General features: G+C 32.5%; 1 long non-coding RNA gene across 1 annotated transcript; it reads left to right on the top strand.

The window, feature by feature from the left end:
- Positions 1-163: 163 nt before the first annotated feature.
- LOC140448583 (uncharacterized) lies at positions 164-23,356 on the top strand. Its single transcript, XR_011951739.1, has 2 exons — positions 164-569; positions 22,161-23,356. It is a non-coding gene; the product is annotated as an uncharacterized lncRNA (long non-coding RNA).
- Positions 23,357-26,773: the final 3,417 nt, after the last annotated feature.

Genomic DNA, 26,773 nt, shown 5'->3' with positions numbered 1-26,773 from the left:
ATAATACGATATTGAATAAGGTATTATTAAATGACGTTGTCCGTAAAATTAGTATTTGTGAATATTTTTGAAAAAGATAATTGTAAAAGTTTCATAAACGTTGTTAAAAATTATCATAGATTATGTTTACTTAAAATAAAAACAGTAAAACTGGTTATTTTGACTGGTACGGTAGTGCTCTGCTGTGTTTATGCGTAGCAGTAAATCTTCATAGTTGGCCTATGTACTAATACGTGTTGGTGTATGATACTATTAACGACACAACCACGATCGGAGTAGCACAATCGCCGCTTGGTAGTCCGATTCAAATAATCATCGTCATAGTTGTCAACTCATTCTCACCTTATATCGCGACAGAAATTTAAATACCCGTATATTACCTCCTAGTCGGTACTTATTTTTATCACCAAGTAGTTGCACTGGAGCCTTCACAAGAATTTCTCTCTCTACCAAAGTGTGTAAATGTAAACGAAAATGAAATTTTTAGTGAAAGTGATGGACCTTATAATCCTCCAGTTCTTATGGATTGGTTATGTCATTTACAGGAGTGTTTGCCCGGAGAAAAAGCTGTAAGTAGCTATATTTAAAATAATTCAAAAAAATTGAATAATCCAAGTACCTAAACAAATTAAAAAATTGTATTATTAGTTTTAAAATTATTTTTATTACATTTTTAAATGCCATAATACTTCTTTTGTTTATTAAATTAATTTTTATGTAACGACATTTATTATTTCTTTCTTTACAAGATGGCAATTTTCTGTCATGTAAATTACATTTTTCATTGGTTAGTTTGAGCACTATTTGGGGGTATACTTGTCTTATTCTACAGGAATCTTATAACTTGAATCCTTGGATCTGTTCTCATATTTCTTATCTATAATATTATACATCTTATTAATTACATTACTGTCAATATTAACAGTAATTAAATTACTGATAATATTTTTGTTGTTCTTTTTCTTTTTGTTTCCCAGAATGTAAGAAGCTTTGCCCCTATAGTTATCATTGCTGCAATAGGTTATTGCAAAATGCGCAGTTTTTAAACTTAGTCCAAAAGATGGAGAAAAAGACAAACTTTTGATGCCTTTTGAATGTTTAAGAAAATAAAAAAAAAGAATAAAAATTATATAAAAAGTAGTAGAATATCTGAAATTGGCAATGGAAGTGATGAAAAACTACGAGACTGTCTTAATAATAAAATATATTCCAAAAGCTATAAATACCGATATTTTTTGATGTTATATGAAGTAAAAATATATATTCACACAACTTGCAAACCAAAATTTTATATAACATATCCACAAAGTTATTTTCTGTACATAGGTATACAGAGTTGTCACATTTAAGTCATATCGGTTCTATAAAATATTAATTATTTTATGAAAAGACAAAGCAAAAATTTACATTTTTTAATTAGCTATGTAAACAAATCCAGCTAACATAACCTAATCTGACCTAACTTAACCTAGTCCAATTTAATTATTTACATAACTTGTAATTGGTGTTTGAATTGGAATATTGTCAGTTTATATTTTAAGAAACTGTAAATTTAAAAAAGTGGCAACAATGGATAAAGAAAACTGTCATGGATGCCAAATTTTATAATTTTTTTTTGTAAAAAATACGAGATTTTGTTTACAGAAGCTTTAAAGAAGAAATGCAAGGAGAAATTAAAAAAAATAGCTATGACCGTGAAAAAATGTGTTTTTACAATGAAAATATGAAGTTAATCAGTATTAAAGCAAATCTATAGATATAATTTCAGGTTACTAGAGAAATTCTCATTTGCCGAATAATTACTATTTGTAAATTTATGTTATTAGGATCATTATCTCAGTATTCTTCATTAAATTGTATCTACTGCTTGGTATACAACGTATTGTTATAGTTATCATTACTCAATAATTTTATTCTTTTTTTTTCATGTTTTTTATATTAATATCTTTTATATATTTGATAGTATTCAATGTTACTCTAGTAAGTATGTCCGCTGTAAAAGGTATTAGAGTGCACCAGTGAAATCAGTCAACCCTGCTATTTGGTAATACTAATTAGGTTTTGTAAAAATGGTAAAATATGTCGATTTTATTTTCATATGGTGTACATTTTAACTATACAGACACTTGTCAACTTTTTTCTACTAGTTATATCTTAAAACCATTTAATTTAAAAAGGAAAATATACCATATCGTGTAACATATCATTTCAGAATCGCTTTGATAGAGTATTCCGCCACCAATGGCTTTTATTTCTATATAAACTCCATTTTTAAGAAAAAGTATTAATTTATTGATTTATTACACCTTTTAAAAATTGAAAACAATGCCCATGTTTCGCTAATCCGTCAAATTTCCATCATATCAAAAACTACATAAAACGAATTTTGCAACAACAATAAGGTACTTTTTAGATATATTGTATATATAATAAACTAAATTAATGAGTTTTGTAATACATAAATAGTTTACTCGTCTTCTCATGGCGCCGTCTCCTTTCGAAGGTTGTCGATCCAAATGGCAATTGTAGTTTTGGAAACTGCTGCGCGAAAGATTTCTGCGGATGAGTGGTCAAACCATCTCCTCAGGTTTTTCATCCACGAGTTCTGGCGTCTTTCTACTGATCTTTTGCCCTGTACTTTTCCTTCCAGTATAACTTAAAGTAATTCGTATCTTTCGCCTCTCAATACATGACCCAAGTATTGCATTTTCCTCTCTTTGATTATTCTTAGTAATTCTTTAAAATAGTTTACTTGTAAGTCATAATTAACTAACGATATTTCATAATGATCCATTCATAATTTCCATGCAGTTGTAAAGCCACTTTGCATTTTCAAAAATATGTAAGTAAGCTCACATACGAGACGTAAAATAACATTTAAAAACATGAAATTGGAATTGATCGAGGCCAAACATTCTCATTTCACAAGTAAGGCAATACAGACCGCCTTTACAGACTTTTTCCTGGAAAAGTGTCGACTACATACTCAATTGCTGGAAATACACAAAAACCTAGCTAGCACATTTCTGCTCAAATATTATTCAGACCAGCTAAATCCCACGGGAATTTAAAAACTCAAAAGTTATAGCAATACTAATATTAAACCGGGTGAACCACACAAAAAACTATCGACTGATAGCTCTATTATCACCGACAGAGTATTACAGAGAATTTCAAGTAATTATGGGATCAGAAGTAAGCACCCCCAGAAAACTCAAAAATTGTCAGCAATAAGAATCGGTATTTGCACCACTGCTTTTTAGCCTTAACATCGCAGACAAGCCGACAACATCAACAAAATTTGGCTATGCCCATGACTGGGCTTTATTAACACAAACCAAAATCCCTAGAAGAAGCTGAAGAGATACTGACGGAAGACCTAGAAGTTATGAATAAACTTTCAAAGTTGGAGACTTTGACCCAATGCCTCTGAAACAGAAGTAACCTGCTTCCACCCAAACAACAATTTGGCTTCAAGAATACTTAACGTTCATTTTGATTATACACGATTAACCACAATAAACACCCAACATACCTAGTCGTGACTTTTGATATAACGTTAACCTTTAGAGAACATTTAAGTACAGTTTAATTTAATTTTTAAGAGGTGAACTACAGTCAATAAATTAATACTTTTTATATAATGAAGATAATATGCGCATAGACCACCTGAATAAGGATAAAAAATTAAGCACCTGGGTGGTTAAACCTCTACACGGGCGACATCTCAATGAAGCCAATCAAGACTATGACGCGATATTTTTTTTTCTGTTCTGAGGATGGAAATTTCTAAAAACTGTAAAAGGTTAACCCATCTGTCGTGTGTTGGATTCAGGGTAGAGGAGTATATCCGCGTTCATTTCCCCCTAGATGGAGGTCCTGCAAACGTATGTCTTCCTGTTATCCTGCATACCAACTAAAACCACCCTCTCCTACTTGTGCGCAGTTGACTGTCGCACGTACCGTACTACGAAAGTGGGATGGTCGCTATAAAGCTGGCGACTTTTTCGGAGCACTCATTTCTCTTATCTATATCTTATCTCTTTCGTTGGTCCGGCTTGTGTTTCTCTTCTTTGTCTTTCTTTTTAATGACTGCTCGGATGTAATTTTGTACACTATTCCATCCCTTCTTACTTCCCGTCATCTTTACGATCATCTCTCTCACAGTCATAAAGTTTATACCTATTTCTCTATACATTCTGTTTCTCTCCATTGTCCATCTATTACACTATAGCGTTGTGTGAGTAACAGTGTTGGAGTATTCGCAGTGTAGGCATTTATCTGTATCTGTCTTTAGAGATACGCCCTAAAACATCCATGTCCTGTGAGCACTTGCTGGAAGTAATCCAGTCGTCTGTGACAACAGTCCACCCAGTACCTTAGGCTCGGGATCAGCATCTTAAGCTATTGGGCAACATCTTCCGTGTTGTTCCACTCTTCTTGCTATATTTCCATTGATTTTTTCCTTTCTTCTTTTTTATGGCTGTTGTCAAAAGCTCTCTTCTCTCATAGAAAAGTCTACTTTCTACTGCTAACCGATTCAGAGGAACACAACTCGTGATAGTCTACGAGGCCGCCGCAGATAGGTGCATGCTACTCGCAACAGACTCGTTCTTTCTACTCGTTTCATGAGCCCCTTGTAGGTTGGTATCTCTAGCCGCACTTTTCCATCCGCCATATTGGTGTCGCGTCATTCCAAAATATTTGACGCATTTTTTTTATGTTAGCTATACCCCTGCAGATTGAAGTTACATCCCTTTTATTTTCCGTTTACCCTTTAGAATGATGGCTTCAGTCTTCTCAGCTGCAAGTTCTAGTCCGTGGTCTTTTATCCAGTAATTCACGACGTTGTCCTGTAAGTCTAACCCGAAAGCACAGCGAGATCATCAGCAAAAGCGAATAGGGTTATATTATTAAGTTAGTTATTAAGTCACCTAGGGCTCGATAACACAGAAAGAGCCCTACCAAAGCTTAATCCTTTTAATACCGTAGGATTTTGGTGCGAATGAATTAGATTGCTAAAGAAAATGGCATAATAGAGCCCTATGGATTAAAGAATAGACATAAAACAAGATCATGGAGAAACAATGTAACCAACGCCATGATAAGAGAAGGGAAATGATAAAATCTCCATAAAATTAATTTTTGTGCAAACAAAATTAGAATACCAATATTAATTTGTTAAATTCTTAAAATTCCCTTTATTGAATATCAATTTGTCTTATCTATATATTGGTATTTTATAGTTCCTAGATTTGTTCGTTTGATAAAATTAACGACTTAATTACTTACATAATTTTCTTATTAAAACATTTACGTCGCACAAGTGACAAGAGCTTACAACATAATTTATTTTTGTTATAATTTAGCTAGATAAGATAGAGAGACATACTAAGAAAATCAATCAAGAATCTAATAAAAGAAATATTCACAGCAAGTTTCAAAGATATTTCATCACAGAGAAGAACATAGCAAGAATAAGGCTATAATATTAAATAAGGAAAAATAAAGGCTGAATACTGGAAACATTATTATTTTATATCAGTGAATAAATATTTTCAGCATCATAGACTCGACAACCATTATTATAGATCTCGGACTGCTCTAAGATGTTCCTTCTTATGCGTTTTGTTTTTCCAATTGGTTATATTTTACATCATTGGAAGGTCTTTCGATTTGGAAGAAATAAAAAATAAACTGGGTACAGAACACGTATAAAAATATATTCTTTCTACCCTAACTGATGGGAAATCTGGTGTACTTTTTTTTTGTACATGACTCAAAAGATGGTTATTACTGAATATTTTCTTATTTTCGTCAATCTCCCATGTTATTAGCCGGAATCCTGCGTTCTCGGATTTTCTACCAGAAAAAAATTGTTGCTTTTATTAGTTTAGCAATAAAATACACCCGAGCTTTCTTAAATCTATTAACTGAACTGATTGACCTCTCATGCACCCAAATATCAGTCGCGAACTGTCAGAGTGAAATAAAACATTCAGTTAATTGTTTTGCACTAAAGGATCAAAGTTTACATAACGAAATAAAATCAAATTCTTACTTATGTAAACCATTTTATATTTTAACAATATTTTGATTATGTTGTGTGAGCTATTTAAACGTATGACATTAAACATCCTATTTTTCTTCGGTTATTAGCCAGTAAGTCAATGTCGTCTATATTAAGATAATTGATACAATACCCACATAATGTTAAAGGTCTTTATTATCTTACCAATAAGATTTATTACGAAGTTACGAATACGAATTAGCGGAATGATGGTTAATTAAGAATAATTTTTTAATGAATGGTAGATAACTAAGGATTTATAAAACAGTATTTATATTAAACAGTAAACAAAAATTATGGGGAAAAAATAAAGCTACTACATAAAATAACTAGGGATAAATAAGAATAATAAAAATACTGGAGCCGGTACAACAGCAGTAACTTGAGTTGGACGATCTTGCATCGACCATATCAACACTAACCATTCTTCTCCTTCTTTTAATGGCGCTACAACCCTTTGTGAACCTTGGCTTGCTTAACAATATTCTTCCATTCTGCCCTGTCAGATACTTTCCTTCGCCACTGCCTGATGTTCATGGTTTTAAGATCCCTCTCTACGTCGTCTATCCATCTTTTACGGGTCCTTCCTCTTGTTCTGTTTCTTTGGGCTTCGATCTCTGGACTACGTTTACAGCTCGATTATCTGCCAGTCTTTTTAGGTGACCAAGCCAGTTCAGTCTTTGTGACTTTACAAATCTTACAATATCTGCGCTCTGCATTAGTTCATCCAGCTCGTGGTTTATTTTAATTCTCCACGAATCATCGCTGCATTGGGTTGGTCCAAATATCTTCCTTAGTATTTTGTGCTCAGATATTCTTAGTTGATTTTCATCAGTGGTTGAGAGGGTCCACGTTTCACATCTATATGTGACCACTGGTCTAATTACTGTTTTGTAGATTCTTAGCTTAGACTTACGATTCAGTAACTTACTTTAACCCAGTTTAATGAAAAAAGAATGGTTAGGGATCGAGCAACTCTCGATCAAACGTCTTTGGTTTCGATGATCGCTGAAGTTTCTAGTATTAAAACATGAAAGATGCAAACTCTAAGTTGAAAACCAAATGGTAGACCAAGATAGAAAATTAAGTGCTTCATAATCGGTTTACAAAATGACAATAATATTAAGCAAGAAGTGATAAAAACAAGTAGACAAAAACAATACGATATGGAGAATAATGAGTAAGAAAATCAAATCAGAAACCCGTGCAGAATAGACAACATAAATTTGCATGGTGAAAGTTAAAAAACAAGAATGGAATCGAAGCATTAGTGGAATTCTATATAAATGTTATCAACAGGACAAACTAAAGGCTCAATATTTCAACAAAATACATGGAGCAACATTAAAGAATAATAATTTGCCTAAATAAAGTGAACAAAAGAAAAATCTGTATCGAAAGATAATAATTCTAATTTATGCCATTTTTATTAATATATTCTCACTTACATCACTTAACTTTAACTGCGTTTTAGTACGTAAAATTTGAAATAAGCTGTTACATTATAAAATACTGATATCACAATTAACAATAAAAATTTGAGATCATCTCTTAATTTAGTAACAGAACAAGTTAGTCACAGAAAATCTTTGTATGAAAATATTCTTATCAAACATTTTAAATAATAATTGCAACATCTAATGAATGATTTAAGATGTTTATAACATTGCGACTGTTTTATTTTTCTAATTAAGACAAATGTGGCAATTTATTAGTTCAATTATTTCCTAATTAAATGTATATATTTATATATTTTTCGTCCATGTTGTTAAATAATGTTTAATGTTAACTATTTAAAAAAAAACGCAGAAAACTACAATTTTTAATAAGATAATAACAACTTTTACCAATTGAGTTTTCAGAGAATGCATAGTTGCTGAAAATATTTTTCAGAATTGAGAATGCATAGTTGCTGAAAATATTTAACTTTCGTTTTGTCTTCATTGAATTGATTTTTTTGATATCCGTAAATTTGACCAGGACTTGGGGGCTTATTTTTTTTATTTAACATTCCAATATATTTATAATCTATAATATAATTACAATAAGTAAATTGTCTGACAATATTTAACAATATAAATATAAATAAAGAAAAAATGTCGTGTAGAAAATTGTCCATTGACAATTTCCTGTCATTGGTTATCATTCGGAGGACTTTCGAATGGAATCTTTCAATAATGTCAATACTGGATTTAGTTGCTGCCCCTCATCGTTGAATTTCATAGCTCCAAATGGGTTTTAAAATAACTTTGTATGTTAAAATTTTGTTGTCGATTGACCATTTTGACTTCCAGCCTATTAACCAATACAGTCTGTTGAGTTTAAGGCTCAGCTGTTTTTGCTTGGTAAAGATGTGTTTTCTCCATGTAAACCTGCGATCCAAATACATACAAGTATTTTATGTCGCCTTTCTATGGCAGATGATGATCGTTTAACGATACCGGAGAACAGTTTCCTCGCTGTTTGTAAATGTTACCTGCGCAGATTTTGTCCCGTTGGCTCATAACCGCCACATTTTTAGCCAAGTTTGTATTGCATTTAGGTTAGCCTGTATTCTGTGTTGTGTTACGTCTAGGTCTTCATGAGAAGAGATTACTGCTGTGTTATAAGTTGCTATTGTGACTTCTGTTGATGTAGATAACTCCGCAGTGAATATCAGGTACAGCACTGGTCCAATTTGTATAAAAGGCCATTATGCCAGACTTTGTCAAATGCCTGGGAATTTCTAAGAACATTCCCGAGCAAAATTTTTTGTTTTCCAGCGATTAGTGTATTTGCTGGTAAACCCGGTAAATGTTTGTAGTGGTAGTGTGCTGTGGCCGAAAGGCAAACTGGTGATGGGGTATTATTTGTTTGTCAATTAAAATTAGCTCTATTCTGGATAACAGTAGTCTTTTCATTATATCCCAAGACAACAGGGAGCAGACTAATAGGTGTGTAGGACCCTATTTCCTCCAAGGATTCTCCTGGTTTTGTAATTAATATTATTTGGGCTAATTTCCAAACTAGAGGAAAATGTCCTGTTCTTAAAACGGCATTATACAGTTGTGTAACGGGTTTCATTATCTATATTAATACGTTCGTCTGCTGGGAAAGGTTGGAAAACCGTTACAAGATGTTCACCGAAAATCTCGGCTTTCTCTTTATTGCTTTTTGCCCATGCGCCATCTTCAGTGCGGATTTAGGGGTTGGAAAATTGAGGACGTTCTATTTGCCTGGTTGCTTTCCAGAGTGAACACTCGGTAACTGTAGGCGAAATATGTCTGAGATAAGAATGTTAACCATTGTTTTTGTGGTTATTAAATAACGCTTTTAACTGTGCTGCAGCTCTATTCAGACTGGTCTTGTCTTTTGGTGCTCTCGTCAGCTGTCATCTACGTCTTAATATTCGTTTCTCTATATAATTTGGTTTGATTTTATTGGGTAGTTTATGAGAAATCGGTTTATTTACTTGATTGTTGTTGATTCCCATGCAGCTTCTTGTATGGATTGGTTAAGGTATTCTGTTAACGTAGCAGATGGTGTTCTTTTGTGAATAATTTCTGAACATACTTTTATTAAAATAGGAGAATGGTCAGACGACAAATCATAACAAGTAGAAGCCCTCAAGTGGTTGTTTGGTAAACCCATGGTCACCACAATCTAACAGATTTGGTATTTCATTTCTGTCAGTAGGACAGTAGATAAGTTTACCCGAGGATATGTTTTTAAGATTGTTGCCTTGCATACATCATCATCATCACCCCCAACCCTTTGCGTACACTGCTGAACATAGGCATCCCTGATATTTGTCCATTATGCACTTTTCATCCAATTTCTTGACATTATCTTCAGATCGTCAGTCCAACGAGTAAGGGGTCTTCCTTTACTTCTTTTGTCTAACCTCGACCTCCACTCAATCAATTCTTACACCTTCTATCACTGTTTCGGGCGACGTGTCCGTCCCAGTTCTATTTCAGTGTGTCAATTCGAGAAATCACATCGTTAACTCCTGTTCTTCGTCTTAAGTCTTCATTTCTAACTCGGTCACGAAGCGATATACTTAACATTGACCTTTCATTGAATTGCCAACAATGACAAAGATCATATACTTCAAACAATATCAATGAAAAGCCCACTGCAGTTCAACGAGTCCAAGGATATCATTTCTTTTTTTACTTGACCAGTACCAACATGCTGGACCTCTTAGGAACTAGAACTTTTATCTCTAAAAAAAAAATAAAATTATCAGTTAATAAGTCTTTTAAAAAATTCTACAATAAAGTATTTCTTTTTGGTTTACGCTAACACTGTAGAAAATGTATGTAATTAAGATACAGGAGATAGAGGTACTTTCAAGTAAATGTTTCCTGGCAGTTTGGTCATTTAAAATTGAATGATACACTAAGAACAATTTCGTAGCAGCTCGTTATCGATGAAATATCTATTTTAGCAGTTCCTTATTGGGCTTGTTGCTGAGGCATACAAGATTTATTTAATTACCAACTTCTTTTTTTAAGTTTTACCAATTATAAGTTTCTTCTGGAAATATGATTTCGCACAAATTATGATATTGCTAAATCAGAAATACTTTCCCATTTATCCGTGGCTTCACACAGCATATTTCGTTTGCCGTTTACCACATGCCAATCGCCATTTATTGTTGTCATAAATATCTTCTTCAAACAGGTCCCTTTTGTCCATTTTTGGTCCATACCAGAGTAATTTTCGTTTTTATACTTCGTCATTTAGTGTCTCCTTTATATTCATTGGTTCTCTAATCAGTTCATTTCTTACTTTGTCCATAATTGTTAATCTGCAGTTTATTTTGCAAAGCATCACTTCCAGTGCATTTATTTTGTTTTCAATTTATTTTTAACTATTCTCTTAACCATTTGGCGTTTAGTTTTTTTTGTAATATCGTCGCTCCATATAACCGATTGTAGTTGTTGTTATTGTCTTTCATTCCTCTTTTTATTTATTGTATCTGTTTTAAAACTTTTTTTATAATCAATTAACAAACCCTGGCTTCTAAATTCTTCTTCCAAATTTTTTATCAAGTAGACGATGCCGTCTTTGCCTTCTGCTAAAATTATTTGATCGTCGGCAAGCAAAAGACTATGGATATAGTTGTCGCCAATTATTTGTGCTACCTCTGTTTTGAGTCGTTAAAATTTGAGTTTTAGTTTAATTTAAAGTACTAAAGATAGTAATGCCAAAGGTTTAGGTATCTGTTATCCTGCCCATCAACTAAAACCATTCTCTCCTACTTGTGCGTGCGCAGTTGACTGTCGCACGTACCATACTCCGAAATTGGGATGACCGCTGTAAGACTGACGATATTTTGGGAACACTCCCTTCTCTTATCTAGATCTTATCTCTGTCGTTGGTCCAGTTGGTATTTCTCTTCATCTTTTTGATTACTGTTCGGATGTAATTATGAACACTATTCCATCCCTCCTTACTTCCCGTCATCTTCACGATCATCCCTCTTAGAGTCACAGGGTTTATACCTTTTTCTCTATACATTCTGTTTCTTTCCACTGTACATCTATTACACTCCAGCATTGTGTGGATTCTAAACGGCGTTGCTTTAGAGCCATTATGGTTTATTAACTCTTCTTCATCTTTTGAATGTCCTGATAGATAAACATCAAAAGCTAAACCATTTAGTCTCTCTTCGCTAATACAATTTCTTAAATAAGTCTTTAGTACTTTCACCGATGAAAGTAACCTTTAACATGTACAGTTCGTTGCAGGTTATTTCATTATTAAATTAGCCTTTTTAATTTTTTGTCATGTGTGTGAAAGACAAGATACATGTTCCTACTATTCTTTATATATTTTTTACTTTATATGCCCTGGGGGAGGGGTTTTTAACCCCTTAAGCCCCCTGGGTGCGCCACTGCCCAGAAATCAGAATCAGAAATAGCTATATTAATTAAATTAACAAATTATTTAATTGAAAGTAACAAATGTTAAGGTAGAGCAAAAAACGAAATAACTATCTCCATTTCATAGCTTGAACTTTTTGAACGAAAATCTATGACACATTGTATCGTTTACGTCAGTTGCACAGTAAACGACTTAAATACTAAATACTTAGTCCATTTTAAAATTATTTTTTACATGCAAGAGCGTGGGTTAGATTTAAAGCTGTATATAATTGAGTTACTAGTTTATTAATTTTAAGTATGGTATGAAAATAGCTAGGATGCTTTTCTTTTAAGATGTTTTCTGTAAAAAAACTTTTTCTTTTTGTGGCTTCGTTATAATCCAATAATAATTGGATTATAGAAAAGAGTTTCAATCGTTATTTCATTTGTTGCGTCGTGGGAACACGTTAAAAGTTAAATTCACGTTGGTATCGTATAGGAAGTCTCTGCAAATAAAATAGTAGTAAGAGAATAATCATTAGACGTCATAGATTCGAAAAGTTATAAGTAAACGGCACAAATATGATGCCAAAAAATTCAGCAAATTATTTCTAAAGTTCGGTATTTTTGGGTGGGACTGTTTTCCAGGTGATCACTGTTGCCAAACAAACATGTCTCTTGGCATTTTCGGAAACAGTTATTGAATTATCGTCGTGTATAAGGGACATCAAAAGAATACAATTATATACATAATTTATTGAAGTTTTCGTAAATGTTCTCCATTCTTTTCTATTCTGTGCGTATTGATTTGTTCTTGCCATGATTTGCACCCACTTTTGAATATTTCTTTCATATTACTGTTCCAGGCTTTAACAGGACGTCCTCTTCTACTTTTCCCTATTGGTTTTACCTCCCATATTCTCTTCACTTGCCAATTATGATTTATCCGGGATAATATCCGTACAAGGCCAATTATTTTCCTTTATTGTGTTTATAAAAGTAATTTTGAACATTTCACTATTTCTGATTCTGTATGTATGAAATCTTCTTCTGTTCTTTTAACACTTATTTTTAATTCGAGCACTGGCCTCCCTCAAAGAACCTCTCCATTCGTTACGGTCTGTAGAGATTCTACACCACTATCGACTGCCAAAGAGATTTCGTGCTTCCTTATCCACTTTTCCTTTCATCGCTTTCTCAGTCTTGCAATAGGCCTCTTTCCCTGAATTCTTGCATACAATAGTTTTTTTGGAAGCCTGTTTGCTTCCACTCTAAATACATGGCCTGCCCATTGCAGACACTGTAGGCCGACATACTGAGATAAGGGTGGTTCTTTATATAGATTATATATTTTATATAATTATATCTAAGGGCCTAGTATTTGTCTCAGTACCTTTCTTTTAAAGATTTCCATGCGGTTTACAGATTTTTGAGTTAACACCCAAGTTTTACATTTATAGCTCAGTATCGGTCGGACTGTGGTCTTGTAGATTCATATCTTAGTTATTTGATGTACGTCACGTGATTTAAAGATCGGGCTTATAGCAAAGTATGCTGTATTGCCTAGGATGATTCTTCTGCTAAGCTCTGCATCGTCAATTTTATTCTTTGTGATGACTCCTAAATAGATAAGGCTATCTACTTTTTCTAAGTTATCAACTGTCAGGGATAGCCGTGTAGGATTTTAATCTTTTTTGTGATTATTGACAGTGTATTGACAAGAGGTTTGGATTTGTAAGCAAAATTTTTGACATATCCCAATAAGAATGGCGTCAGATCGGGCGATCCGCTAGCCGTTCCATCGATCGATCGGTAGAGCGCTAGAAATTGTGGATTTGCTGAACTTACTAAATAATTATCACCATTTAAATTCCCATCAATGGAAAAGGGACCTATGATATTTCTAACAGTTCCTGTCCATACATTAACCTTTTCAAGATATTGTTTATATTCTTATCCCATTAAGTGAGGATTTCCCTAGAAATATTGTCTTAAAAGAAAGGTTAAGTTCCCTCAGCTGTGATGGATCTAAGGTTGTATATCCGCTTAAGGAGTTGGGCATCTCTGTTTCATTGATGATACAGTCAATGTTATGAAGTGCCAAAGTATTTTACATAAAGAATTATTTTCGTTCTTCATGTACCATGTCCTTTCAGAACGTTGGTTACCATCATAGCTATCTTAATTTCATTTACTGTCACCCTGAATGGCATGCTTGTATCAATACCATCAATCTCGCAAGTTCATCAACCATGAAGTCTTTCTTCGTCTTTGCCTGCTATTTTCCTTGCATAATATTTTGTAGCAATCTATATTTGAAATAATATAAGTCGAAAGCTTACAGGATGACTCCACAAGAAACCTATTCCAAAAAATAATAACCGAAAAAAGCAGAACTACAAATAAAATTTTACAAGTACATTTTACAAATTACTGAGAAATCACTAGACTAGCATTTCTGTGTCTGATTGACCTAAAAAAAGCGTTTGACAGAGTAAGAGTCAAAGATGTAATCCATCTACTGTATAATAGAGAAGCTCGCCTAAATATTATAAAAACTATCGAAAACATCTACCAAAACAACAAAATGGAAGTCAGAATAGATGAACAACTTACAGCACCTATAGAAATAGGCAGCGAATTAAGACAAGGGGATTCATTGAACCCCATGATCTTCAATTTACTCATGGATGAAATCGTCAAAACCGTTAACAAAGGAAGAGGATACAGAATGGAAAACAAAGAAATCAAAATACTCTTTTACGCAGACGACGCAATATTGATAGCCCAAGATGGACAAAGAAATGATAGATCAAGTACAAAAAGCAAATAAACTGCCAGGATGCTTTAATAACACTATATGGCGAAATAGATACATTAACACTGAAATGAAGTCAAGAATTTATAAAGCCAGTGTAAGACCAATAATGACATGCCTCAGAAACAAGAACCGACATAGCCACAACGCAAAGGCTACTGGAAACAGCAGAGATAAGAGTACTGAGAAGAATTACAGGAAATACGCTGAGAGATCGAAAGAGAAGTGAAGACATTAGAAGAAAATGTAACGTACAGTATATAAATGAATGGACACAAAATAGAAAAAAGAATATAATAACCACATAAGCATAATGGGGGAGACCCGTGTCGTCAAAATATCAAGAGATAAATCATCAATTGGCAGAAGAAATATCGGACGACCGCGCAAAAGATGGAGTGACAACCTTCCATAGAGATATTAATCCGCCAATGAACAAGCAGAATTGTTTATAAAGAGGAAGAAGAAGAAGCAGAAGAAGAAGAAGAAGAATCTATATTTGGGACCTCTTATTACACGTCCGAAGTACTCCAGCTTTCTCCTCTTGATGCTTTTTATAATCTAAGTAGTCTTGCTGAGACGTTCTAGTAATATGGGGTTTCGAATCTTCTCCACCCAAGAATTATTCGCCTCTATTAATAAGGTTCAATTGTCAGATGGGGAATTTATATTACAATCAGATGGTATAGTTTGGCCTACAGCGAAACACGCTACATTGTGATTGCAGAAATAAATATTCCTCTTTTAAAATGGTCTTCTAGTTGTCCTGATCTATCACCTATCGAGTCTCTTTGGCATCAGATGAACATGTTCTTCTAACTATACCAGTTCGCAAAATCCCTGAATTAAAGGGTAAAGTTCAGGAAATTTGGAATAACGTTTAAGCAGATTACTGCCAAATATTAGTAGGCATTATGCCAAAGAGAACTGAGGCTGTTTAAAATCGGAAAGGTGACTCCACAAAGTGGTAATGCGGAGTAAATATTTGGTTCAATTAATTTGCGCCAGACATTACTTTTTCTTTTTGTTTATCTTATAATTATTATAATTGGTAAAAGTATTTGATATGGCTGAGTAATTGTCAAGATCAGAAGTATCAAATAAGCCTAATCCTGCCCATTTAATGTATAACAGTTAAGTAAAATATTAAATTTTAGGATTAGTATTTCTATTAGTTAAATAATAAATATTATCTGTTATTAAAAAAATCTTTCAAACAATTTTACAATAGCAGTTGGAATAATGTCTCATTTTCTTTTAAAGCCATATAAAAATCGAAAGGAATTTACCAGATACGATAACGCTGTCCATGATAAATCCAATTATAAACAAATTATTCATATCTTGTAAAATAACAATATTGTATACAAAGATAAAAAAAGTCATTTTTACTTCATGATAGTGGACTAATTTTAAATAAATGAATAGGCAAAGTTTACTTCATGTACTTGACTTTATTTTCCGTATTAATGCAGACATTTTTAATAGTAGTAACTGGGTTTAAGTCAGGAAGTGCATTCGGGTGTAAAAAACATGGAAAGAAGGTATATGAACAGCGACGCGCAGTTGAGGCCTCGCCTGACCCTTGCGAAAAGTGAGTCCTCTAAGGAAGGATGGAAGGGGCCAAAAAAGCTAGTCCTGAGGATTGCAACATTCAAAGTCGGAATTATAACAGGTAAAGGTAGAGAGATTGCCGATTTCAAGCAAATAAGAAGGATTGGTATACTTTGTATTCAAGAAACTCGTTGGAAAGGTAATAAATCGAGAGATCTTGGAGATGGATGTAAAATGTATACAGTGTGAGTGTCATTGGGAATATCTAGTAAATGTAACTAGAAGCAGGGATAAAATAATGAGGGTTTAACTAAATACAGGCCATACCAATGGGAATATCCTATGTGCCTACGCCCCAAAGGTAGGGAGTGAGGAACAGAAAAAGGAAGAATTTTGGAGTCTTTTCCGTTGTGGTGGTCGAACAATGAAGTGAAACATAAGGTTAGGAAGAAAAAAAGAGGTTATAAGTCTAAAAGAGTCATAAAAGTACTTTACTCACGTGCGCCCGATTAAGAGTGTAGATGGAAGAGTGTTAAGATCCGATGTTGAAATAAAGCATAGATGATAGGAGTGTTTAAGAAAGTTGCTAAATGAACAACACCAGAAGACGAAAAGAAGATGCCGGACCCGAAATGAGAATGTAATACCGGGGATAACAAGAGATGAGTTTGTCGAGGCTTTAAATAGGATTAAGAATGGTAAGGCAGTAGGATCTGATGAAATACCTATGGAGGTTTGAAAGTCTCTGGGAGAGGAAGGGATCGCTGTGTTGTGGCAACTGATAAGTAGGATATATGAGGAAGAAAGGATGCCCAATGCATGGAAGGAGAGCGTGATGATATCAGTGTATAACGATGATTAAGGGGAGATTCAGGACTGTAAGAACTATAGAAAAATACAGATATTTTTGGTATAGTTTTTAAGATATCATCTCAGTGATAGATAATATAGAGTAATTTAGTAAAAATATGGATTATTTTTATAAGTATTTTATTTTAGGAGTTTTATTAAAAAAGCTTATCTTAATTGTTTAGAAGAATCCAATAAATATATTCTGTAATATTTTATGGAAATAGATGCAAGTTTTAGCTCATTAATGCCAAAAGCTGCAGGATACTCTTCATTTTACTTTGGCAATTACCTGTCTTTTCGAATATTTTCTACTGTTTTGTTTCGACATAACCTCTTTCCATCATCTCTTGCTCTTGGAATAATTCTTTATTGACTGTTTCATATATTTTTACCTCCTTTAATATATTTTAAACTATTAGTGTTTTTTTTTTATTTAATTAATGGCTTTGGATAACTTGATCCATTGTCACGATAATGTGTTTGACTAATTGAATTTGTTATTGATGTATTGACCTATTGTATTTGTTAACAAAATAGTACTTCGCCTATCTACAGAACTTTGGTTAGACCCTTAGTAACCTATGGTTGTGAAACCTGGGTAATGACGAAAAAAGAGGAAGCCCAACTCAAGACATTCGAGAGAAAGATACTGAGAAAAGTATATGGCCCGGTGCAAGAGGAAGACGGCACATGGAGAATCAGGAGAAACGACGAGGTTAATGAACTGAATGAAGGGTATTGTAAGATTTGTGAAAAGTCAAAGACTCTCATGGCTGGTATATGTTCAACGACAAGAAGACACGAAAACGACAAAGAAGATGTTACAGTGAAAGCCGGTAGGAAGGCGGAAAAAAGGAAAGGACGAGATGGTTGGATGACGTGGAAGGACATAGCCAGACAGGCAAATACCCATCCAGGGTTATGATGCCAAAAGAAGAAGAAGAATAATATCAACTATGTGGAAACGACAAGGGAAGTTTATATTTAAAATTGATAGAATAATCTGAAGTTAAGTCTAAGACTTTGCCGATAAAAATGCGTTACCGATGCTGTTTGGTTAGTGACAATATTTTAAATGAATAGCATGACCTCATAATAAAGAGATATATTATTAAGTATTATTCTTATGAACTTATTTACATATTATTGTTTCTATATCTGCTTATTTATTATCAGATTTATAGGTATTATCAGATTATCTTTTTATAGTATTGTTTTGCAATCAATTTTTATTTCTGGTAAAACCAAAAAAATATAATTTAAAGGCTCACTAACATTTGCCGAATAATAAAACCAGAAAAATATAATTTAAAGTCTTACTAAGATTAACCGAATTCTACAAAAAATTGAAAATGACGGAAGTCCTTGAAGTTATAATGCGCAATAGTAACAGAAACAAAAAATAGAGTAGCCTGAACAATTTATATTGTATGATGTAAATTGTAGAATATACGACTGTGGCAATTAGTACTCAATTGTTAACATTAATAAAGCACATTTTGCAATTTTTTTGATATTTTTCTATTACGAAAAAGTGCGCTTATTTGTTTGTAAACAATTTTGTTTACGACAAGTGCATCTGGTACTGTTTTCAGATAATAAACTGCTTGGTATGCAGAATCAGTCAACATTACCATAAAGATACAATAAGCGCATTCCAGTGTTTTAATTAAGGTTATTGCCAATTGTGAGACGTAATTATAATTAATATGAAAATAAAAAGTCTACATAAAACTTTTATAACGTGTGACAAAGTATTGTTTAAAACATCATTGATTTCACGTAAAAATCTTATACAGATATTTGAAGGTTTAAAAAGAGATATGAGGGGTAACTGATGAAAAATCCTTGAAGACGTACACTTGATTTTGCTTTGTTTTTTTAACAATCCTAAAACTGACAAATATATTTTTTTGCCTATAAAACGTTTCTAATACATTTTAGAGAAAAATAATTGAAATAAAAGTTATAGATCATAAAAAGTTCTTTAATTGTGAGAGTTTTCAAATTAAAATACAAAAAGAAGTGATCGAGATAATTGCAAAAATTATTTTTGCAGTTGCAGTAATTTATAAATAATACTTTGTTTTTTGCACAACGGCATGTAGTATAACTACTCAAAATTGTGACAGTTAATGAGTTATTAGAGTGTACTAAATTTCCAAACAGTTCGACCAATGGTTTATAATATATGTATGTTTTTAAATTAGTTTGTCCCGGATCGCGATTATTTAAACAACTGCATTTGCAGAAACAGTGACTCTAGAGGTATTTTGTAAATGGCAATCGATTCTTTGAGTCTTCATTTTTAAGGTACCTTTAAGGTGTAGAGGAGGTGTCCGGCCAAAAGAGGTGTCCTTTAAGAGATAGTTTACTGTACAAAATTATGAAAATACATAAACAAGCTTTAATTTGAGCTATGCTACATTAAATTTGACCTAATAGTTTCTGCAAAATTAATAATTGAATGTCCAAAAATGTTAATTTTCCATAGAGGCTTCTGTTCATTCACAAGCTTTTCATTGAGCTAACCTACAAGCGTGTCACATAAAAAAATCAAAGTTATTATAAGTTTTTATAAGCTAAAAAGTCAGTTCTTTTTCAAAATGTTTAACAAAGTTAATAAAATGTTGAAGTTTTTTTAATATACCTTAAAATTAGCTGTACTTCTTCATGAAATTGTCATCAGAAACCCCTCATATACCTTTTAGAACCTTAAAATACCTGTATAAGATTTTTTCAGCTGTCTTCCTTGACTGGGGTTTATAAATTATTCAACGCTTTGTAAGGTTAAAAATAAATACATTCTAATTTTAACTTTTAACTTTTAACAAGTTGCTGTGTTGAAGTTACAAAATAAAATTTCGTTTTTAAGGTTCCCCTATTTTTTGTGGCAAAAAGATTCTTTGTTTAATGCCATCTCTCCACATACACATAAGGTTCCCCTAACACGGTTTAACACTTTTTCTTCCAGTAAACACCAGATGCTCTCTGCTCGTCTTTTGTTGGCATTTAGACCATCATATTAGTGCGCCATACGTAATCATAGGTCTGACTAGAGTCATATTTAGCCAGTACATCTGTTTGGATTTCATACCAGATAATTTCCCACATATCCTTCAATATGGCGAAAGGGAAAGCTTTGCTTTGTGAGATAGTTTTTGAAAGAAATATTTGGAAAAAAAAAAATGTTATCATTTACTGTCTTTGTCCGTTGTTGAGACTGTCCGTTGAAGAGAGTTGAAGGGTACAGGCTCATATATTTCCGAATGATTTTTGTTTTAAAAACCGTTAGTGTAGAGGAGGTGTCCAGTCAAAAGAGGTGTCCGTTAAGAGAGAGTTTACTATAAAAAATTATGAAAATACATAAACAAGCTTTAATTTTAGCTATGCTGCATTAAATTTGACCTAATGGTTTATGCAAAATTAATAACTGAATATCCAAAAATGTCAATTTTCTCCATTTTTAGTTTTTGAAATAATTTTTTATGCAATAATCAATATATTTTAGCTCTTTTAATTATAAATCAAATGAGACTTTGTAAGATCCGATCGATCAATTCGTTTTCGAGATACTTTGATTTATTTTTAAAAATTCTTAATTAAAAGTTCATAAATTTTCCAGGGCCGGAACTTTTTTTGTAAAAGAGATCTAATTCTAAACAGATTCTCTTCTTTGTCGATTCTATTTTTATGAAGAAATAAAAATATTTGATTAAAAAATGTTTCAACCCCTTATTTATTGCTTTGAAGTAGGGGCAACTTTTGCAAGTAAAGTTGACTGTTTTTTTGAGTAGCTGAATTGGCTTGATGGTGGGGGAAATTCGGAATTTAAATCCCCGGCGCTTGGAAAAATTATCATATCTTCGTTAAATATGGACTAATTTCGTTTTTTTTTATCTGGGGAAGCGAAAAATTTTGTGATAATTGGCGAATTTTTTTTGGTGTGAATAAAACTTTAGTGACTATTAACATTTCTCTTTAATTACTCATCTTTATTTTACATATGATAAATTTTTGTATAATCTTTAAATGAAAATTGATTAGGATTCCACAAACTTATTAGTATGGAAAAAACCAGTACGTATCTGGTATATAAGTTATGTCTACTATATAAAAGAGAAAACAGAAACAGCTATAATATTTACAAAAAAGAGGAGGGCATTTCTACAAAAATGAGCCTACCAGATAAAACATGGTTTCTGATTTAAGAAAATAAATGTTTACAAAAATTTTTCATTCAAAAATTTCAGAAGTAAAAAATGGCGAAAAATTGACATTTTTGGATTTTCAATAGTTAATTTTGTGTAAATTATTGGGTCAAATTTAATGTAACATAGCTCAAATTAATGCTTATTATATGCACTTTCAGAATACCGTACTCATTTCACTTTAAAATGTTAATTTGATAGAAAATAAAAATAAATAAAAAAACCACCGTTTTTTACACCTTAAAAGTGTTATAAAAAAATGTGATTAAAAGTTTGAAATTGCACACTTGGAATTTACTCCAGACATTACTCTTTATAACGCCACGTTGGTTTCATAAATTCACTAATTAATGCACGTTTTTCTCTACAGCTTCGGCTATGTATGTATAATGTTCACAGTAAATTGACCATCTTCCTTTTAATGCGAAAATTTTATCCGAACCCTACTCACCGCTTCTGAATCCGCTTCCTTTGCATAGTTGTTTGGGCATTTCCTTGTGCACTTCGCCTTTATACTATAAAAAACGTCAAAAACCTGTCTATTGTCTACTAAAAGCCTAGTGTTAAAATGTTTCACTGTAATTTTGTCACTGCATTTGATTTTTTTATAAATGTTGGTCATATTATTGTCTTTCTCCGGTATTATGTAATCTATAATTATAGTAGTAGCAATTCATTTCAATCTAAGAGTTCTATTATTACCCTTTGCTACATTTCTGATGAAATTAGATATTTAAATATTGTTGTCTATTGTAGATTATTTCAATATACACAATACTTACTGTATTTTTTAATTCCAGATACCACTCTATCCAAGATGACCGCAGTCTGTCACAAAATGAAACCAAAAACAAACGCCATTTCATTCACCTCTACACAACGACCTCAATGAACGGGAAACCTTTGTGTTACATGGACGTATACCAGATATATTCAGCTTCCGATGAAGAACATCTAAGAAGCGTTTGCTCCAAAGGCGTCCCTAACAAAACGTACTACAGGCACAAGGAGCGGCTTACCAAAGAGAGGTCCTATATTCCAGACGAATGGAAAGATTACTCCATAATGGCTGTTTGATTCATTTTTGATTCACATGGAATTTAAATCTGCGATACTAGTTTTCTCGAACGAAAGAATTGATACAGATCGTCAAATGTAGGGAAAATCGGTTTTAAACATATCACGACAAAATTCATCAAAGTCAGCAATCGCAGGCTAGAACTAGTACTATAGGTACGATTCTAACAGCAATAATTATCAATACAAGAATCAGAATATGTGATAAATTTCTATAGTTTCTATACGATGTGTAATTTAAATCAAAGATTAGTAAAGGAGTATACAAATCGTATACTTAAGTATTAATGAAAAGGTTTTGTTTCGCAAATATTATCATTTAAGACTAAATAATCCGCATGCAAATTAAGCTGAGAAATAATGTACAACAAACTAAGTATACCCTTAACCTAATATGCTTTTTATCTGTTTGTTTATTTTATTACTAAAATAATAATGATGAAACAGGTTTTTAACATTACATTCCTATATCCAACAATATTTAAACAGAACTCATCCAATAATACAGGATTGAAATTATTGTATTAAAACTAAAATTAAGAAAAAAATGTTAAATTGAAAAGCATTACAAAAAAACATACTTACGTATCTTTATGCGGTTCTTTTTGATACGAGTTACGCGCATAATAAATGTGGTAAATCAAAAACCTTTTCCTATGTTTGATGAACTGTAAGATACCAGCGATTGTGAGCTTGTGATCAAAATGGTTTTATTATAATAATAAAAGTGCTTGATTTACAGCTCACCTTTATGCATGAAGAGTACATGAGTCTTCTACTTAACATACGCTTGTTATTTTTTCCTTAGAAAGGATAATATAGAATATAAAACCTAAATACACCATGTACATAATTCTTTGTAAAATTCGACTGATTAGATATAACTTAATTTTATTAAAAATAAATTTAAAAAAATGTTTTTCTGTTTTTTCTTTCATTCTCCCATTCACATCGAATATATTTTACCCTCGCAAATAAAATACTCGTCCTCAAGGAGTCCGTATCTGAGTGGATAAAAACAATAATTATTAATAAATCGATGGACTTTTTCTGCTCTCTGAACGATGCAAGATATAATGATATTCAAATAAAGACAGTTAAATGTCAAAAGTAAACGAACTATACATAATTTTTTTATTTAGAAAAAACCCTCTTTCAAATAGAATAGAAATATGCTTTATTGTCACTAAAAATTGTACAATTTTATGGACAAAGCTTGCAAAAATTCAAAAAAATAACAATAACAAATTTAAAATTTACTAAAATTACATAAATCGTCAATATAACAAAATAAAAGATAATAACATCTTTATCAACATCTGTTTTGCCTTGCAATTCTTAGAAGGCACAGATTAAAGCAAAATTCTGAATTTGGTTTCGAAAATTAGTTTACGGATTTTTATATCAGATGTCGCTATTTGCGTCTATACGAAGCCATGTTAGAGTTGCTTCCTAAGACAGAAAAGATTTATTTTCACGTTCAGAGCGACTGTGAAAGCCGTTCTGAAGAGGCCTATTAAGCCGAAATACATATAAGCGGATGCACAGGCGCCCTGTACGTGAAATCAAATCTTAACTGTCTTTTCCTTTTTAAAAGATAATAAATTATACAGTCCATTGCAAAATTTTACTAAATTGCAAATTGCATAATAAAACCTTACGAACTATTTTACGAATAAGTTGCTGCATATAATACAGAAATATATATAAAAATACTTTTAGTTGCTTGTACCTAAACGTACTGTAATTTCTTAGTTATTCGTTAAGAAACTCTTAGACTGAATAATATGGTCTTTCTCAGATAGATAGGCTTTTGTCAATTTACGGAACTTAAGGAGATGGGTTGTATTTTTTTGCCGAATATAATTAGATTGCTTTACTAACGCAGTGGTCGGGATCGGTAAATACACATAAAAGCTTAAATTTCTGGTGGAGTAGTTAGGATTAGGTCCTGCTGGAAAAACATGTAGGTGTTTACGAATTAACGAGTATATAAAGAGGGAACAGTTAAAATCCCGTGATTTTTTAAGTATCTTCTGCAATGTGTTATTCTACTGAGGCCAAAAAGATACCGTATTACTCTTTTTTGTAATTTAAAAATAATATCAGATTGGGCAGCTGTACTAGAATCCCAAAAGGGAATTCGATATCGAAGATTAAACTCGAACAAAGAAAAATATGTTATTTTGGAAGATGCTAAATTGATTTCCTTCGAAACAGATCTTATTACATAGCAGACTGAGGCTAGTTTCTTACTTAACAAATCGATATGAATCGATCATTTAAGGTTGCTGTCTATAAAAATACCAAGAAATTTTACAGAATCAGCGGTACTGATCTGGTTGTTATTAAGAAGCAAGGGTTGAAGAGCTCTTTTATAGAATAATGTGACTGCCTTATCCACGTTAAAGGAGAGTAAATTAGAGTCGGACGAGGTTTTTATTTTAAGTAGATCAGAAGTTATAATTGCATGAAAAGTTGCAATATTAGAGTTCCTCCAGGTAATACTGGTATCATCTGCAAAAATAAAAAACTTTCCAGCGATTTTTAAGATAGTAATATTATTTATAAAGACAAGGAAATGTAGAGGACCCAGTACTGAAACTTGTGGTACTTCACATACAATGCTTTTGTGACTAGAGTCAGTATCATTTCTTCTAACTAGTTGTTTCCTATTCCTCAAGTAAGATTGGAACCAATTTAAAGAAATATTTCGAGTTCCGTAAAAATTTAGTTTTTTTATCAAAATGTCGTAATTTACACAATTAGAAGCTTTGGCATATTCACAAAAAACAGTGGCAGTATAAAGATCATTCTTTAGTGCTTGATAGACCTCATGTAGTACAGAAAACATAGCTTCGCTGGTACATTTATTAGATAAAAAGCCGAACTGACTTTGTAATAAAATGTTGTTTTCAACGAGAAAGGACATAAATCTATAGTTACAGACATTCGATTTTTCACCACCCTTATGAAAACGAATAATAATGGCTGCCTTTAGGCACTCTGGAAACATATCTTTATCAAAGGAATCGTTAATTAGTGAGACCAGGACTTCCAACACAGTCTTTGGGAGATTTAAGAAAATTGTTGGATAGTCCATCAGTACTACAGGAAGATTTGCTTTTGATACTACTGATTATTTGGATCAATTCAGATTTATCAACTGGTCTTATAAAGAATGAATTCGAGACCTTTTTTGAATTGGGGAGATAGAAAATAGGATCTTGTTGTGGCAAAATATTTGATGTTATATTTTTACTCACATCACCAAACTATTCATTTAGATTTGCAGGGTTTGGAAGAGAAAATGTTTGAGCTGTGTTAGTTTTTTTTCGAAGATCGTTTATTATGGACCAAGTTTATCTTGCAACATTTTTAGAACTTTCCAGACGATTCTAATAATACATTTTTTTAGCTGTTTTAATAAGTTTTAGATAGGCTCCTCTGTACTTGGAGATATATTCAGTGACAAAGACGTTGGTAGCAAATTTCTTGATGTACAGTAGTAAACGCATATTCTGAGCTGATATGCGGATACCTTTGGTAGTCCAGGGTTTGTGATATTTTGATTTAATTGTAGACAAGCCTATCTAAAAAATCACTGAAATTATAGTCCACGTCCACAGAGGGAAAATGCCACCCAGAAGTTAAGCACAAATTTTGGAATTTACGAAAGTTCTGAGCGGACAAAATCCTATCTAAACGTTGAGTTTTCGAGGATTGTTTGTTAAGAGTATTAAACTTGATATATACTGCTTCATGATCAGATCCGTCCTGCATTAATAATAGTAGAGCGTACATCAAGGGGTGAGAAATCTGAGACAATATAATCAATTATGGTAGATGTTGTTTTAGTAATTCTTGTAGGAGAATTACCGTGCATTGTGAAACCATACGATTTGAATATATTGACCAAGGATAATTGGGTAGCACAAGCAACAGCAATTAATATTCAAGTTACCGCATAGAATCTTTCTGCTTTTATTGGACAGGTCGTCTAACAAATTTAACAGGTTCTGAAAAAATCGTTCCGTGGAAAAATCAGGTGCTCTATAAATGCACAGAATGTAAATAAATGCAAAGAATGTAAACCTTTAATCTCATATGGTTATTGACGTTATAACTCATCGAAGTCACTAGAAATATACGCAGTCTCTATTAATCCAGCCTTAGTACTATCGTTAATGCCAAAACATCTTCACAAAAAACATAAACCTGCATCTTTTGTTGGACTATATTCCAACCATTTGAAGTTGGAATAAATGTAAGTAAAAACCACCGACTTCATGTTTTCCCTTTGCCTATTATTTTGGCCGGAAACTGTTCTAGTCTT

This window comes from Diabrotica undecimpunctata, chromosome 8 (genome assembly GCF_040954645.1).
Source record: "Diabrotica undecimpunctata isolate CICGRU chromosome 8, icDiaUnde3, whole genome shotgun sequence".
NCBI lineage: Eukaryota > Metazoa > Arthropoda > Insecta > Coleoptera > Chrysomelidae > Diabrotica > Diabrotica undecimpunctata.
Note: the sequence above shows the minus strand (reverse complement) of the source record. Positions and strands in the feature narration are given on the sequence as shown.